This window comes from Sturnus vulgaris, chromosome 5, assembly GCF_052056855.1.
Source record: "Sturnus vulgaris isolate bStuVul1 chromosome 5, bStuVul1.hap1, whole genome shotgun sequence".
Classification (NCBI taxonomy): Eukaryota; Metazoa; Chordata; class Aves; order Passeriformes; family Sturnidae; genus Sturnus; species Sturnus vulgaris.
In genome coordinates this window covers 61,885,757-61,904,279 of record NC_142247.1, presented here as the reverse complement: position 1 = coordinate 61,904,279, position 18,523 = coordinate 61,885,757, and the positions used below count along the sequence as shown (strand labels likewise).

At 44.2% G+C, this 18,523-nt stretch overlaps 1 protein-coding gene across 5 annotated transcripts in view; it reads left to right on the top strand.

Moving 5' to 3' along the window:
• LHFPL3 (LHFPL tetraspan subfamily member 3) overlaps positions 1-18,523 on the top strand; it is a 243,811-nt gene that overhangs the window by 122,733 nt on the left and 102,555 nt on the right. The gene's annotated exons all lie outside the window — the stretch shown is intronic.

Below are 18,523 nucleotides of genomic sequence, written 5' to 3'. Positions count from 1 at the left end.
GTGATCTTAGTGGCCCTTTTAAAGTGATTCCAGCTTTTTCAATGCTTCCTAGTGTAATTCCAGATGTTATAGGGGACTGCAAAGGTAGTCATTGATATCTCTAGTAAAGTAATCATTTTATTAAGCTATATTCAGCCTAATTACACACACTCAACAGCAGCATTCATAATTCTGATGCCTATTTAGTAAACCTGTGTCTCGGTTTGAAAGACAGGTATGGTCTAGGGAAAGGCAGGAGCCCCTTTTCTGCGATGCAGAGTGCAACCCCCTCCCTTTTAATTATTTTAGGTCCAATTCAGACACCTTCAGGCAGGAGATATGGGGATGAGAATAACAGTTCTTTACTGGTATTTAACAAAGCAGAAAAAACAACAACAGCTATACAAATTGACAACAGAAACAGTCTAGCTCCGCTCCAGTCCCTTCTGGCCGCAGCCCGTCTCCCTGTGCTGTTACCGGTGCTGTGGGGGCAGGGCAGGTCCCGCGCAGTTGAAGAGGGCTGGGTGATGGCGGCCGCGGCCCAGGGGAGAGAGAGGATGGGGAAAGTTACTCCCCCCTCACGGTGTCGGTCGTGGTGCTCAGCAGAGTGTCCGGAGGTAGTAGGGTGAGCTGGGAGAGCCGCGGAGCGATGTCCAAAGGCAGGGAGCGTGGATCTCAGCGCTGGGATGACAGGGGAAGATGCCAGAGCAGAGCCCAGGTTGTCTTCCCCCTCCAGGAGCCAAGCGAGAGCGCGTCCTCCGCTCCAGACCCCCCTATCCCACCTTTCCTTTTCCGGTTCCCCCCCCCTCCCCCTCCAGCCACCCCCCTACGAGAGAACATTATCTGTCGTTTTAAGGTGTAGCCACAATTACTTAGCATAACAATGGGAGAAATTCCACAGAAAGAAAAGCGAAGCATTCAACCCCCAACATTATCCACCCCTGAATTTCTCCCATACTAATATGCTATATCAAATTAAACTGTTACATTATATATACATACATGCAGTTAGAGACATAGGCACAGTACTATAGGTATTTCACCCTAAAACAAGGTCTCCTTGGGGTATGCATCTGGTCTCTCCATTCTTTTGCATCACCCACCAGGTGCAACCTGGTCCTTGAGCGAATACAACTCCATGGATGGGATTGTCTTTGCTGGAGGCAGGATTCACCCAAACAGTTTTTCCTAGCATACCTCTCATGTGTACCACTGGAACCTTATCTCCATTCGATATTCCCAAGGGCTCAGATTGGGCAGGGCCTGCTCGGTTAGTGGAACCTCGGGTGTTCACTAACCAGGTGGCCTTTGGTAGATTAATCTCCCAGTTCTTGAAAGTTCCCCCACCCAGTGCCTTCAAGGTGGTTTTAAGCAGGCCATTGCACTGTTCAACTTTCCCTGCAGCTGGTGCATGGTAGGGGATATGGTACACCCACTCAATGCCGTGTTCTCTAGCCCAGGTGTTTATAAGGCTGTTCTTGAAATGAGTCCCATTGTCTGACTCAATTCTTTCAGGGGTACCATGCCTCCAAAGAACTTGTTTTTCCAGGCCCAGGATGGTGTTCCGAGCAGTGGCATGAGGCACAGGGTAGGTCTCCAACCATCCAGTGGTGGCTTCCACCATGGTCAGTACATAGCGCTTGCCCTGGCGGGTTTGAGGCAGTGTGATGTAGTCAATCTGCCAGGCCTCTCCATACTTATATTTGGACCATCGCCCCCCATACCAGAGGGGCTTCACCCGCTTGGCTTGCTTGATGGCAGCACATGTCTCACAGTCATGGATAACTTGAGAAATACTGTCCATGGTTAGATCCACCCCTCGGTCTCGTGCCCACTTATATGTGGCATCTCTGCCCTGATGACCTGAGGCATCATGGGCCCATCGAGCCAGGAACAACTCTCCCTTGTGCTGCCAGTCTAAATCTATCTGCGACACCTCTATCTGTGCAGCCTGATCTACCTGCTCATTGTGTCGGTGTTCCTCATTAGCCCGACTCTTGGGGACATGGGCATCTACGTGACGGACTTTCACAGGCAGCTTCTCTATCCGGGTGGCAATGTCTTTCCATTCATTGGCAGCCCAGATTGGTTTTCCCCTACGTTGCCAGTTAGCCTTTTTCCACCTTTCCAGCCATCCCCACAGAGCATTGGCTACCATCCATGAATCAGTGTAAAGGTAGAGTTTTGGCCACTTCTCTCTTTCAGCAATGTCCAGGGCCAGCTGAACAGCTTTGAGTTCAGCAAGTTGACTCGATCCACCTTCTCCTTCGGTAGCTTGTGCAACCTGTCGTGTGGGGCTCCATACAGCTGCTTTCCACTTCCGGTTCATCCCCACAATGCGGCAGGAACCATCAGTGAAAAGAGCATAGCATGTTTCATCTGCTGGCAGTTGGTTATATGGTGGGGCTTCTTCGGCCCGGGTCACCTGTTCCTGTTCCTCTTCGTCAGCAAGGCCAAAGTCTTCCCCTTCCGGCCAGTTGGTAATTATCTCCAAAATCCCAGGGCGATTCGGGTTTCCAATACGGGCACGTTGTGTGATGAGGGCAATCCATTTACTCCATGTGGCGTCAGTGGCATGGTGGGTTGAGGGAACCTTTCCTTTAAACATCCAGCCCAGCACTGGCAGTCGGGGTGCCAGGAGGAGTTGTGTTTCTGTGCCAACCACCTCTGAGGCTGCTTGGACCCCTTCATAGGCGGCCAAGATCTCCCTCTCCGTCGGAGTGTAGTTGGCCTCGGACCCTCTGTAGCTTCGACTCCAGAACCCCAGTGGTCGGCCTCGCGTCTCACCAGGCACCTTCTGCCAAAGGCTCCAGGACAGACCATGGTTCCCGGCTGCAGAGTAGAGCACGTTCTTCACATCTGGTCCCGTCCTGACTGGGCCAAGGGCTACTGCATGAGCAATCTCCTGCTTGATCTGGGCAAAGGCTTGCTGCTGCTCAGGGCCCCAGTGGAAATCGTTCTTCTTGCGGGTGACCAGGTAAAGAGGGCTCACAATCTGGCTGTACTCAGGAATGTGCATTCTCCAAAAGCCTATGGCACCTAGGAAGGCTTGTGTTTCCTTCTTGCTGGTTGGTGGAGACATTGCAGTGATCTTATTGATGACCTCACTGGGGATCTGGCGCCGTCCATCTTGCCACTTTACTCCCAGGAACTGGATCTCTTGGGCAGGCCCTTTGACTTTGCTCTTTTTAATGGCGAAGCCGGCTCCCAGCAGAATCTCAATGATCTTTTCTCCTTTCTGAAATACTTCCATTGCCGTATCCCCCCACACAATGATGTCATCAATGTACTGCAGATGTTCTGGAGCTCCACCCTTCTCCAGTGTAGCCTGGATCAGCCCATGACAGATGGTGGGGCTGTGTTTCCACCCCTGGGGCAGTCGGTTCCACATGTATTGCACACCCCTCCAGGTGAAAGCGAACTGAGGCCTGCACTCTGCTGCCAGAGGAATGGAGAAGAATGCATTGGCGATGTCAATGGTGGCGTACCACTTTGCTGCCTTGGACTCCAGCTCGTACTGCAGTTCCAGCATGTCCGGCACGGCAGCGCTCAGCGGTGGAGTCACCTCATTCAGTGCACGATAGTCCACTGTCAATCTCCATTCTCCTTCCGATTTACGCACAGGCCAGATGGGGCTGTTGAAGGGTGAGTGGGTTTTGCTGACCACCCCTTGGCTCTCCAGCTCACGGATCATCTTGTGGATGGGGATCACGGCATCTCGATTCGTCCGGTACTGCCGGCGGTGCACTGTTGAGGTAGCAATTGGCACCTGTTGCTCTTTCACCCTGAGGAGTCCCACTGCAGATGGGTTTTCTGATAGCCCAGGCAGGGTGTTCAACTGCTTAATTCCCTCTGCTGCCACAGCAGCTATTCCAAAAGCCCACCTGAGTCCCTTTGGGTCTTTGTAATAGCCATTCCTGAGGAAGTCTATGCCTAGGATACATGGTGCCTCTGGGCCAGTCACAATTGGATGTTTCTGCCACTCTTTCCCAGTCAGGCTCACCTCAGCCTCCAGCAGAGTCAATTCCTGAGATCCCCCTGTAACCCCGGCAATTGAAACAGGTTCCTTCCCGACATGTCCTGATGGTATTAATGTACATTGTGAACCAGTGTCAACCAATGCACTGTGTTCCTGTGGCTCTGATGTGCCAGGCCATCGGATCCACACCGTCCAAAAGATCCGGTTTTCCCGTGCCTCTCCCTGGCTAGAGGCAGGGCCCCTCTAGCCCTGGTTATTATTTCTCTCCTGGGCATACATACTGGAGGTTCCTTCAAGGGGATCTGACAGATCATCCTCCCTTCTGTAATACCCTGCACCTCCATGGGAGGCTGAGGCTACCCTCACTTTAGTGGAGTTCCCTCTGTTGGTGTTCCCCTCCCTGATTTGGCGCACCCGTGCTGCCAGGACAGAAGTGGGTTTCCCATCCCACCTTCTCATGTCTTCCCCGTGGTCACGTAGAAAAAACCACAGGTCAGCACGTGGGGTGTACCCTCTCTCCCTAGCTGGGGGGCGTTGGGCTCTACTTTTGGGGTCCATGACTCTCACTGGTGCTGCACTGATCTTCCTCACCTCTTCCCTTATCTCCTTCATCTCCTCCTTAAACTCCTCTCTGAGGTCCTTAGCCACAGCAGAGACATGAGCCTGCACTGGGCCAGCCATCATACTCTGATAATTCCTGAGCCTGTTGGCAACAGAACCCACTGTCACTTGGTTGGTATCAGCATCAATCATTGCAATAAAGGGGGTATATTGAGATGGGCCCAGGTTTGCCAGATTCCACAACATCTGCCCTGTGCACCTGACCTTGTCAGGGTCATTGTCATGCTGTCCATCCCTCCCAAAGAGCACCTCCAGTACTGCCACTTCTCTCAGCTTTTGGATCCCTTCCTCAAGGGTATTCCAACGTGTTCTCTGGTGGTACTCCTGCATTCTTTCCCTGTGGACAAATCTCTCTCTCACACTCATTAAAAGTCGCTCCCAGAGGGAAAGGAGACCTGTCTCCCTTACAAATACCTGGTCCACACCTGAGTCCTGGGTCAAGGCTCCCAAATTCCTTGCCTCAGTACCATCCAGTTGCACACCTGTACCCATAAGGTCCCAGACCCGCAGTAACCAGGTTGTAAAAGCCTCACGGCCCCGTCGTACAATGTCTTTTCGCAGGTTACGGAGACTCTCGTATGACAGGGACTCGGTGATGATCTCAACTTCTGGCTCCCCTGCTGGTTGTGAGGGGCCCCCTTCCTGACCCTTATTATCTAGGTGCCTTGTTTTCATCTTAGACTTCCTAGTTTCCACAGGGGCAACTGCTGCTGGCTGTGAGTGCCCTTGCAGTTCAGCTGGAACCTGGACAGATGTAACATCTGTGGGTCCCACTGCTGCACCACCAGAGTCTCCCTCTTTAAGGCAGGGGGAGGGTTTCTCACCAGCTGGGGAGAGGTACTCCTTCAGCATCTGGCCCATCTCACGTATCTCCTTTGCTAGCACCCCCACCCATTCTGGGTGGTTCCTTTCCGAGGTGGGCTGTGGAGCAGGGTCAAACTCTGGGGTAATATCCCTAGTCTCTGGGATAGGATCAGGCTCTGGGGTAACCTCCCTCGTCTCTGGGACAAGATCAGGCTCTGGGGTAACCTCCCTAGTCTCTGGGACAGGATCAGGCTCTGGGGTAACATCACTAATCCTTGGGGTAGGTATCAGGGTTGTTATCCAAGTCAATCTCCCCTTATCTCTGAATGTTAGATAGAACAGGTTTAACAGGGATATAAGCAACACTAGCCACAATATAATGTCATTAGCATTTAAAGTGGATTGGAACCCCTTGAAGACTGGTGGGGTGAACTTCAAAAACCCTGTGATGGGTTGAGAAAAAATTTCACCTGCTGCCACTTCCTCACAGTAAGTACCATTATTGAAGTAGCCCCAGAAACACACACTTAGAGTGTGATAGCTCTGAATCCATGTGGCCATCTTCCAGAGAAAATTAAAAATCCATGAATTCCTCAACTGATCAACCCACATAATAAACTGGATAATAGCCACAGTAACCTTGGTTATGAAACTCATGTTTAAAAAAGGGCTTGCAAATGGGAGAGATATAGCAGTGACCACATGGAGGCCAATCCAGGGTAAGCTGGACAGCATGGTGTCACCTACCACAAGCTTGGGTAATTTAAGAACTGTTATCCCCTTTTCTACCCCTCTCTCAATGCCCTCAGGCAATGCCCCACGTTGGGCGCCAAAATCTGTCTCGGTTTGAAAGACAGGTATGGTCTAGGGAAAGGCAGGAGCCCCTTTTCTGCGATGCAGAGTGCAACCCCCTCCCTTTTAATTATTTTAGGTCCAATTCAGACACCTTCAGGCAGGAGATATGGGGATGAGAATAACAGTTCTTTACTGGTATTTAACAAAGCAGAAAAAACAACAACAGCTATACAAATTGACAACAGAAACAGTCTAGCTCCGCTCCAGTCCCTTCTGGCCGCAGGCCGTCTCCCTGTGCTGTTACCGGTGCTGTGGGGGCAGGGCAGGTCCCGCGCAGTTGAAGAGGGCTGGGTGATGGCGGCCGCGGCCCAGGGGAGAGAGAGGATGGGGAAAGTTACTCCCCCCTCACGGTGTCGGTCGTGGTGCTCAGCAGAGTGTCCGGAGGTAGTAGGGTGAGCTGGGAGAGCCGCGGAGCGATGTCCAAAGGCAGGGAGCGTGGATCTCAGCGCTGGGATGACAGGGGAAGATGCCAGAGCAGAGCCCAGGTTGTCTTCCCCCTCCAGGAGCCAAGCGAGAGCGCGTCCTCCGCTCCAGACCCCCCTATCCCACCTTTCCTTTTCCGGTTCCCCCCCCCTCCCCCTCCAGCCACCCCCCTACGAGAGAACATTATCTGTCGTTTTAAGGTGTAGCCACAATTACTTAGCATAACAATGGGAGAAATTCCACAGAAAGAAAAGCGAAGCATTCAACCCCCAACAACCTGATAGTGCATTTACCACTTGAAAGTGCAGGAATCTGGAAATAAATCCTCTGGATTAGATTGTGTCTTTGGCTGCCTGTGGTAGGAAGTAGGCTCTGAGTCTGCAGGCTCCAGGATGCTTGGCTGTGCTCTGAGCCTCTGGTATTCCAGGATGAGTAGGAAACACACTTACCTGCAGTTCTTGTTATCTGTGTGGCAGCAGAAAACAGATGAACACACATTTCAAGCTACCATATAGAGTTGTTACTTCAGATCTAGTTTTTCAACCTTTTCAGTAATTTTTAGAGCTCTCTCTGTGTGACTGGAGTGACACTGTATATGGCTCTTGTTTCCAAAAGGCTCCTTTGCTTCCTGACTGTGAGAGATATTGTTACCCACAGCACAGCTGCTGGTTCTCTGACTCTTGTAATTGTCTTATAGACTCTGAATACAATTTTTATTTTGGAAGAGCATTTGGTTTTTTTCTGCCAAAATTACATTCATGATAGTTTGCTCAGGTCAATGTGGAGACATCATGAAAGCTGTGTGACAAAATAAGCCATTGCATTGACCCAGGACTTCATTATAAGGATACTATAGTTTTGATTCTTACTGATTTTCTTTTTGTCACATGCAGGTGTCTAAAAGTGTGAGATGCAATTTTTTTATGTGAACCTTGAACAGAGAATAAATTGAGGGCTAATGTGTGGCCTGGGTGAATGGATACATAAACTAAATTCTCCTAGAGACACACCAGTCTAAAGGTTTCAGCTCAATAATCTACAACCAGCAGTTTCTGGATGGATACACTTCATCACAAAGCCTGATGGAAGCCTAGAAAGGTGACCCAAGCACTTGCAGGGATTTAACATCTCTGATCAGTTGTTAGCTTTTGTTGGTAGAGCTGACAGACAAGAGAAATAAAGGAAAAGGGTAACTAATTCAGATTTAAATTCTTTTCTATGACAAATTACACAGCTGTTAATTTACTTTAAGGACACTTTGATATAAAAATTAACAACTTGGTAAAAATAAGTGTAAACTTTCAAGGTTTTTGTTGTTGGAAATTGGGAGAATACTGAATATAAGTTTTTAGAGACTTTTTCCTGTAATTCCCTCTACAAATTATTCCAAGGGGTATTGCAAGAAAAGAAAAGCTTGTTATCTTTCTGCATAGGATAGAAAAAGGCTTTTTGTCTCTCCTCACTGCTTTTAAAACACAGAAAGTTAAAAATAAGCAATTTAGACATATTTCTGCATTGGAAACTAACACATCTTTCTTATGTCTAAAGAGCTTTTCCAAGGTTTATGTCTTGTATTGGCTTGTTATCCTTACAAAAAATTCAGTTGAATAGGGAAGAGTATACTAAGAATTGGCATCCCTGAGGAAAATTTTGATTTACTCCAGCTAAAAAAATTAGTCAAAATTACAGAAAATTTCTTTTTGATCGATTTATAGTTTCAAATAATTAATCTATTTTGAGCTGACTTGCACTCAGTGTTTGCTTTTTGTGAATATTTGCGTGATGAGGTTTTACTGGCATGGACACTCACAGAAAGTGAATACAAACTCTATTCAATTCATATTACTTGCTTTCACATGACAATTGAAGGTCCCCATAGGGACTGGAGCTCCAGGGAGACAGTTTATATGAGGAAGAGTTCAAGACCCCTGTCCTATAATTCATGGCTTCTTTTCTAAGGGTTTCTGTCATTCTTCTCTAATTCCTTCTCCCCTCTCTAGTTCCACATTTGAAAAAAGGTTGCACATAAAAAAAAATAAATAAAAAAAATCTAAGCTCTTTTTGTCCTATGCCCTGTCCAAACCTCCGTACCTCTTTCTCTATTTTAATGTTGACATAAATACTTGGCATCTTTGGAAAATTTTAATTCTGAAAATTTAAATGTTCAGGTGTTTGTAGGGGAAAATCTATTTTATCTTCTACTGTCCTCTGAGGTGATATAAATATTACGGTCAGGTAGCCATACAGCTGCTGTTCTGTCATCTAATAAAGAATATAAATCAGAAAGGCTTAATTATATATATTAAACTCTTTAGAAAGTTTTATAGACTGGTGGCCTCCTCAGACCAGCAAACTGACCAGCCTTGCTCAAAAAGTAAATGTCCCAAAAGGGCAGATGTAATGCAAAGGCTGTGGGAGCCCTCTGTACAGTTCTGTAAATACTTGTATTTCAGTGGGAATTAAACAGCTGATATTTTGCTCAGTAGAAAGCTAAGGCTTAAAGCATCTCACCAGGCCTTGCTTTCAGAAAGTTGATGTAGAATAAACTGGTCTTCTAGTACTCCTCATCAGTGATGGAGGGAGTGAAGGTCTGTACCTCCGAGGAGAGTTTGCCATGCTGGGATGGGTGCCTGAGCTGTGCAGGTGGAGCTACTGGCCAGGTGTGCTTCCTTCTCTTCACAGTCACAGACAACAGGCTCAGAGGGGAAGCTCTGCTCCCGGATCTTCATGTGAGGCAGCACAAAAGCCACTGAGCAAGGCAATCCTTGCTGGAGTTCTCTCTATTGCCAGGAACCACACCAGTAGCTCTGGTTCCTGCCAAAGTGCTGCTGCTGAGCCCCAGCAGCTCACGAGGTCACAGTGCCCAGGTCAGCTCCCCTACACGAGCTGAGGACTGGGAAGGGTGAAATGGTTGGTAGGCAGCCTGTGATGGCAGGAGAGCAGATGTGGACTCGTGTCAGCCCTTGGAGAGGAAGAAACTGCTGAGAGGGTTCATCCCAACATCATCATCCCATCCAGTGTCAGCAGATCACTGCAGGAGAATGCACTTTGTTCACCAAGTGGAGGATGAAATAATATGCAGGCAGTAGGCAATTATTCCTTCCCAGTCTTGCTTTTCTGTTTGTCAGTCTGCCAGCATTGTTGCCTGGGTATGTCTGCCACAGGAGAGCATCACTAGCTGTGGACAATGCTCTTGAAACTGCTGTCAGAGCAGGGCTTCGTCCTTCCCTGCATTACCAGCTGTAGAAGCAGCTGCCAAGAACATCTTAAATACATTCTCATGATTCAGTCACAGCTGAGGGTTACACAGAAAATGGCTCATGGAGGAAATCCACAGCCCAGCCCCTGTATCTGTTAGCAAGGGACTCTGCTGTGAGCATCATCCCCACATGCCTGTCAGACAAGAACATCATCCATCATGGTCCGTGACAAAGGCATTTTCACCTATAGAAAATTCCATCCATTTAGAAACTCTGTATAACCCTCACTAAAATACTTGCCTTTGCATGCTTCTCGGTGAACACAACATTCTTCCTCACCATCAAATGCAAAACAAGTTACAAGGAACTGCTATTGTTCAAAAGCCAGTATCCTATAATAATCAAATTAATTCTCCTCTCATCCATGCTTTAATGAAAACCTGTCCATTTCACTGTTTGGTTTCCCTGGTTACTGTGACTTTCTGTGATTCAGGTGAGAATTTCTGATTTTAAACATGGTGTCTTACTGTTTTTTTACTGTGATAAAAGTTAGAGGGGATCAATGAGCTTTTGTCTGAGAAAAAAACAAACATATCCTTATTAATTACATGAAAATAGAAACATTTCACTATGTGCATGTTTGTATTTTTTAAACAATTAGAGAAAGCCATGGTTTAAGCCCAGACATAAGCTGATCCTCATGCAGCCACTCACTCGCTTTCCTTCTGTGGCATGGGGGAAAGAACTAGAAGAGTAAAGATGAGAAAACTTGTGGCTTGGATAAAAATAATTTCATAGGTAAAGCAAAAGTCTTATGTACACAAACAAAAAAAAAAACAAAAAACCAAAAAAACCCCAATTAATTCACTGCTTCTCATGGTCAGGCAGGTGAAACGATCCCAGTCAAAACCAGCATAGAGAAGAACTCCATAACATAGGAGTGAAACTGAGAAAAAGTTATTGTGCTTGAGTACTGAAGATACAGGTTTTGTATAAAATTTGATTAATATTTGACTTACATCTTTTTTATCTCAAGCAAAGTAATTGGATATTTTGAATACATAGGAAAATTTTACTTTGAGGGGTCGTAAATTACATTCCATCTTCAGCAACGAATGATGGCAGCTCTCTTGCCTGCAGTATTGCAAGTTGGGGTGGTTAGGGAGTAGTTTCAGACCCCCCTTTGCCACCAAAGCAATGAGAGCATCCTGCAGGATAAGCACTCCCTTGCATTTATACTTCCACCCACTGCTTCTTTCAGGGCTAGTGTGGATGCAATGATTTCTCTTGCCCAGAGGCTGTATTTAGACCATCCCATTTTAGAAGGTTACAGCTGAAAATATTACAAATCTCATTCCTTCTCCTCTCTCATATACATGGCGTTTCATTCCACTTGGACCGTGAAATTGGTTACATGGAGAGTTTTACAGCATCTACTCCAGCACTGTGGAGAGTGGTTGGAGGTAAGTATCCTTAAATGTTGGCACTGTGTGGTTCTTTCCATCATACTTCCATGATAGCATTGCCTTGGCTGGCAACATTTTTTGTACTTAGAGATTGTGAATTTGCTTATTTTACAGATATTCTTGCTGTGCAAAAGAGAAAAGGCAAAAGGGAGTTTATTATGAGTTTTATCAAATTAAGTTACAGAATCTCACATAAGACAGAAATTAATCTTTTCAGTTTTATCAATTACTTTATGCTATTCTGACACCAGCATTACTAACATGTTTTCTCCTGGCATGTGTCTGTTATGGGAGACAGAAACTGCTATTTTAGATCAAAAACTAATTTCCTTGTGTCTAGTATCCTTTGACAGAAAAAGTATAAATGAAGATGAATCGGCCTTCAAAGAATATGTTGCTTTGGGATTTTTTTTCTTACCTAAAAGAGAGCAAGGTGATCTCTCTGGATTAGGAAACATTTCATGTTTTTCAAAATCTAGGTCTGGCATGGGGTTATTGACTAATGACTGTTTATTTTTAGGCTTAAATAAAAATGTCCTGTCCAGGAATCGTGAGGAAGTTTTGCTATGTGACAGGTCAGGAGTTGATAATCTTTAACTAACAGATAATTCCACATGAACAAAGGGGTTTTTTTTCTGAGAAGGTACCACAGTGAAAAGTCAACTGTTTGTCCTCTCCATCAAAGCAAACCTCTGCTCTGCAGGCACTCCAGGGGTATGGACATGTTGTTCAAGCACTTCCATCTTGGGGACACCTTAAGATACTCATCACAAAGTCCCCTGAACAGCCCAGCACGATGCTGCACAGAGTGCACACTGACAACTTGTATTGCTCTGCATCTCAGAACTTGCCACTTCAGCATTATCTGGGGAAACAGATACCTTTTTGGTACTGTGCATTCCCAACCTACTTGTGCATACCTTGGGAGAAGTGTAGATTTACTTCCTGACAAGTAAGCCACAGAGCAACTGCGAAGCTTCCCTGACCAGGCCAGTAGAAAAAGTTCATCTCCCTTTGAGAGTCACTGTTTTCCTGCCCCATGCCTTTTTGCACAGTGGAATTGGGCAACCCACATATGCCCAGCTATGCTAGGTTGAATTTCTCTCAGACATTGCCTGATTTCTGTGAGGTCTCTGTGACTGCATGCCTTCGTGTTAAGTGGTGTTAAGAGGAAGTTTCAACTGGAGAGCTGGAGGGAATGGGAAGAACAAGGAGATGGTAACGGAGACAAAAGTGTCTCTGGATGCAATCTCTCTTCATAGTCTTCAAGAGGCATCAGGAGCATAGCCTACACCCAAGTGGAAGGATAAGAGCCTTACAGGTTCTAAAAAACTCAAATAATAGACTTAATAACTTAAAGTCACAAGAAACTTAAAATAATGCTAGAAAGGGGTACATCAAGTTCCTTTTTCCTAGTTGTATGCATATAGGTTGTTCTCTCTGGTAGATACTGGAGAGGTAGAGAAAGGTACTTGCAGGATGATTTATTCAGGGAACCTCTGTTTTGGGTTTGGCAACAAGTGCCCATCTAGGCTATCACATTCAGATTATCAACATCATCTGATCCTGTGAGAAACACATGAAGCTCTGTTAAATATGCCACATTAAAAAAAGAGATGCAGAGAGCTTTCAGCCTAGCTTTGTGTGATATTTAACAAAATTACCCTATAGACTCCTCTGCATAACAAGATTTTTAGCTTGGCTTCCCTTTGAAATGAGGCATGTGCAGTCTTGCTGTCCAACTATCTGTCACGTCCTTCTCAGAAATGTTATTATCAACGGGCACACTTCAGTCAGATCTAACAAAAGAGAAGAGACTCAAATGCTGTGTCTTCCTGAGAGGTCTGACACTGACTGGTTTCACAAGAGTCCCAAATTAGTATAATCACTGGATGAAAAACAACAGTGAGAGCCCAGTGGTTATCAGTTTGACCCCATGGCTGGTGGATGACAACCTGTGTACTGACAAATCAATAAACACATGGTGCTCAGCATGGAGCTGACAAACAGTTGCAGCATCTGCTGTTTTATCTGGTCAGCAGTTAGAGGATAAAGGAGTGAGGAGATCTCTTTCTACTTGGAGAATTTGAAGAAAAGGAATAAGAGACTTGGAGATGGTGAGGTCTTGTATCCAAGAGCTAGTGATATAGGAGACAAAGCTGTAAAAATAGCTGCTACTCCCTTAAAAGTCCAGGTCTTTAATGCCCTTTGATTAAACACTAACCAACATTTTCACTTCACAGTAGTTACCTTAGAACACCCGAAGTACTGATGTTTGTAAAGTATTCTCAGATTATCCTCTTTTGGGTTTGTATGCACATTGTTCATGATGAATTCTCTGAATTCAGCATCTGTCCAGGACATGATTCCTTAAAGCACTGCCCATTTACCAAGTTCTCAGTAGAACCCAAGGGTTAATATTTTCCAAGTTTGAAGTGGTTGAACAACATGATTTACAGAGTCTATTTCAGTTATCTACAATTATTTACAGGGTCTACAGTGATTTACAGAGTCTATTGAGCAGTTATCATTTCAATTCCATAACTGTGGAAGTCAAAACAGTAAGACACGATGGAAGAATAAATAACAGAAATTATACATAGATAATACACAAAAATTATAACAAATGGGTTAAATTCAGGCCAAAAGAGCAAAATGGTAGAAAGTGTCAAATGGTGACTCAGCTTCCTTAAAGACTAATAGCCAGGGCGATTATTTTGCTATTCAGTTTGAAATGGGGGTTCTCCATTGACTTAAAAATTGAGCTATGATATTGCCAGGGTATTCCCATTACTATTTTACCTTTCTTTTGCTGTTCTTGAGGAGTACCATCGTGTTAGCATAATATGTTTTATATTTTTCTTTTCTTCCATATACCTCCTTGTGGCTACACTTCCTGGATTTCATTCACCAGCCTTCTCTCCATCCTTAGAACAGAGCTTCCTCTATCAAGACAGCCCCTCATTCCTCCTCCTTCCTACTCTCCCCAGTACAGCAGCATCTATTGCAGTCTCAAAGGCCAAAGTACTCATCAACAGTTCAGCTTTTCCTTTCTTCACTCAGTGCCCTCCTGAGCCTTCATTTCTGTCATTTTACCTATGCAAAGTGATAGAAATATGAACAAATGTGAGATTATTTTCATTCTCCATTGAACTATGCCATCCTCTTGTTGCCACCCTTATCTCTATCAGCTTTCCTTCTACCATCACCCTGCCTTGTCTTGGGTAGGAAATCCCATGCAGTCTTATGCAGCAAACTCTTGGAATCAGCAGAAGTGCCTTTCCTTTTCAGTGCTCTGTGACAAGGAATGTACATGAAGTCCATGCTGCTAACTACTGCATATTTCACAAGCTCTGAATTGAATGAATTGACACCAGGGAAACCCATTTCTTTTTCTATTCCCTGCACAGTGCATTTAGACTTTACTGTTTAATCAAGTGATGATTAGCTCATTTGAACTGACTGATGTACAATTCTCAATTGTCAGTTCCCACAGCCTAATCAACAATGGGATAAACAGTCGTCACACTTGATCCCAGCAGCACACTGCACACTGAGGCAGAGATCCTGAATTCAAGGACAAAACTCATTCTGGATCCACCCTTGTTGGGCCAGAGGAGAAACCAGGAGGAAAGCTACCCGTGTGGTACAGTAGAATTGTAAAATTGGGTTTCAGGTTTGGGAGGTTTTTTTAGTCAAAGAGAAAATTTAGGACAAGTTAGTGTTTTCTGTGAAAAAAAACCCCAATCCAGTACCTGGACGTAGTTCAATGAATGCTAGAGTAAGTAGCTGTAGTTCAGTAGGCTTTATAAGTTGTAGAATGTTTGGGCAAAAGTCAGTTTGGAATATGCTAATGAAGATAAATTTAACAGCAGCTTCCAAAGCTTGAGTTCATCAGTTATCCCCATTAGAGATCACAAATTGGAATATATCTACCACCCCCCCTGAAAACACTTTATGTAGCTGTTTCTTTCCATTGCAGCATTAACTGCAATGAGACATTTTTGTGAAAATATTTCAAATTATTTCTAAGGAATACAGCTCTTGAATTTGCTTAGACTTCTCATAATCTCAATTATAAGTCTAGATGTCCTGAAGAATAAATTCACCATATGGATATATAAGTGATATGATGATGTTCTTTTATGTGTAAAGCTTTAATGGCATCATTATGCTGTAATGACATCAGTGCCAGTAATATCCTACTAAAGAACATTATTAGTTAGGGGACACTAAATCCACAAGTCTACAGGTTAAATTTACCATTTCAGTAAGCAGGTCACACCTACAGCATAGGCAGAGCTATATGTTTGCAGCTGTGCAGGTGCTATGGGCAAAACACTGCCTGTAGTAGCTCAAAATCTGTGTCATGGTTGTGTGTTATGGTTGGTGAGTTACAGATGTTGCTTGAATTTCACATTTAATTTTCTAGTTTTGAATTACAGTCAAAATCATAATGTTGTGGTTAATAACTAGCATCAAACTAGCATTTGACAAACTGCATGACAGACTTTGTTGACAAGATAAATAATTTCTTCCAACTGGAAAACAGAACATCACTCATAATCTAAAAGAATTGTGTACAGGAAATGTATCTTTTAATAGGAAAGCAGCACAGATGTAATGAGTGCCTAATTACTTTTTTAAAAAGTTATTTCCAAAACTACTGTCAACAGGGGCACATCTGTTTGGCTTGGCATCTCTGTGATTTTTATAGCTTAGGTCCCACCCCTGGCAGTTACCTTTGCATTACTCACAAATCAAAATCACTTTCTATTTATAATTTTCCATTCAAAGAAAACAGATACTTATCAGAAGAGAATTATATTTTTTGAGAATGCAAACTGAAAAAGAGTTAAGAAATTTGTTTATGGTCTCCCCATCCACTGTGACTTAGGTCTCTTGCAATTTCAGTGAACTGTGCTTTATTGTTTAAATTTGCTTTAGGATTTGCATGTGATGTATCAAAGATACCATTAATGGTTTGGTACTAATTAAAGAGAAAATACAATTGTATGAATGGCTCTAGGGCAGTGGAGTCAGATCAAAAGAAGGAAAATCCAAAGTTCACAAAATTTTTCCACTCTAACTTTGATGATATTTCTGAATTTGAAATTAGCATACAGCTTGCATTTGCATTTTAAATGTTTGGACACAACTTATCCAGAAGCAAATAGTCTTTTGGGGGCCACATTGAGCATTTTAACAAGGCTGGAGGCTAACAGAATATATCTTGCACTAATATACATCCTGCTTAACTCCATTAGAGACAAAAAATTCCAAAAATCTGGGCCAATGCCTGCTGTAATGTTTTTTCTTTTCAGCTATGCTATACTGAAACAGTGCTTCTATATTAAAAATACTGGCTTAACTAAATCAAATACTGAAATCTGTTTAATTGATAGTGCTTCCCATGAGCACAACATGTAAACCTTTCTAAAGCATGAGTATAAGCACACAGTTTATTACACAGCAGATGTTCATACATTTTGTGACAGAAATCTGCTTGTTGCCTGAACACCTCTGAGGCGTCTGCATGTAGGTGAAGAGGACTTTGACCAGAAAAAGTTACTGAGCAAAAATATCTGAGATACCCCTTGGCTGACAAAGCTAACCTGTCATCTTCTCTCTCTAAAGAAATCTGCCTTCTAATTCCTTCCAGCTACATCAATTTACTGTAGCCTATATTTCATTAACGTTATATTAAATTTATTTCACATTCATTATTTTATTTAAAATATTAGACTAACTCCATTGTGACTGCAGTGTGAGATCAGATTTCTGTATGGTTGGTATAGGAATGGAAACTCACGTACTTCAGAAACAGATATGCTGAGGGAACTGTAAACTCTAAAGATATTAAAAAAATCATATTTAAGAAGGCTTAAGTAGGCTTTAGCTATAAACCTTTTTTAAAAAGATTAGACATGCTGAACAATTATTCAAAAATGGTAAACTGTCAGAAAAGGCAATGCTATAAGGTAAAAACTACAAATGGAATAACAAAAAAATCTTAGATTCATAGAATCACTATGGTTGAAAAATACTTTTAAGATCAGGTCCAGCCATCAACCCAGAACTGCCAAGTCCACAAATAAACAATGTCCCTAAGAGCCATATCTACACATCCTTTAAATTCTTCCAGGGATGGTGGCTCCACCAATTCCGTGGACAGCCTCTTCCAGTCCTTGGAATTTCAGTAAAAAATCTAAACCTCCCTTAGTGCAACTTAGAGCAATTTCCTCTTATCCTGTTGCTTGTTACTTGTGAGAACAGCCCGACCCTTGTTGTGGAGGGAGCAGAGCCCTCACTGGGGAAGAATTAGACCCCCAAGAAATGCCCCCCTAGAGAACAATCCCTTAGATAAGAAGTTACTTACTTAGGATGACTAATACAGAAGATACTTCCCTGCTTGTACACCCCTGCCTTACCTCCCTGTAAAACTATTGGATGGTTTTCCCAAATCTTGTACTTATCGGTCCCCATTCCAATCCACCATAAACCTATAAAAACCCTGTTAAATACCCTGCCCCAAAGATTTGCTGCCCTGGACCCCTTCACAGAAGAAATAAACATTTTGTGGAACTTCCTTTGCTGCTTTTCCCAGCCTCTTTCTCTGCTGGCTAAGAAGGTACTTTGCAAGCTGAGCAGAAATCACAAAAAGAGCTGATAGCCTAGACTATAGGCATTGCTTGCATCCCTGTACCTTGTGGCTAAAATCTGCCTGAGACACCAGGAAAAGCTGTTCTTTACACAACATCCCATCCGGGCTCATGGTGGCAGCTCGGAGCCAAACCCCTGTCTCTGACAGCTACACCTCACCTGGCTACAACCTCCTGTCAGGCACTGCTAGGGTGACAAGGTCACCTCTGAGCCTCCTGTTCTCCAGGCTGAACATCCCCAGCTCCCCCAGCTGCTCCTCAAAGGACTTGTGCTCCAGACCCTTCAGCATCTCCATTGCCCTTCTCTGGACACACTGCAGCACCTCAGTGTCCTTCTTGTAGTGAGGGGCTCGAAACTGAGCATGGGATTCAAGATGTGGCTTCACCAGCCGAGCACATCACTGCCCTAGTGCTGCTGGACACACAGTTTCTACCAATTCCTTGTAATATAATTATTGTTACACATTAGGGTACTAACAATCTATCCAGATTATCTATACACAGTTTGTTTACCAGAGCAGAGATAACATTGTT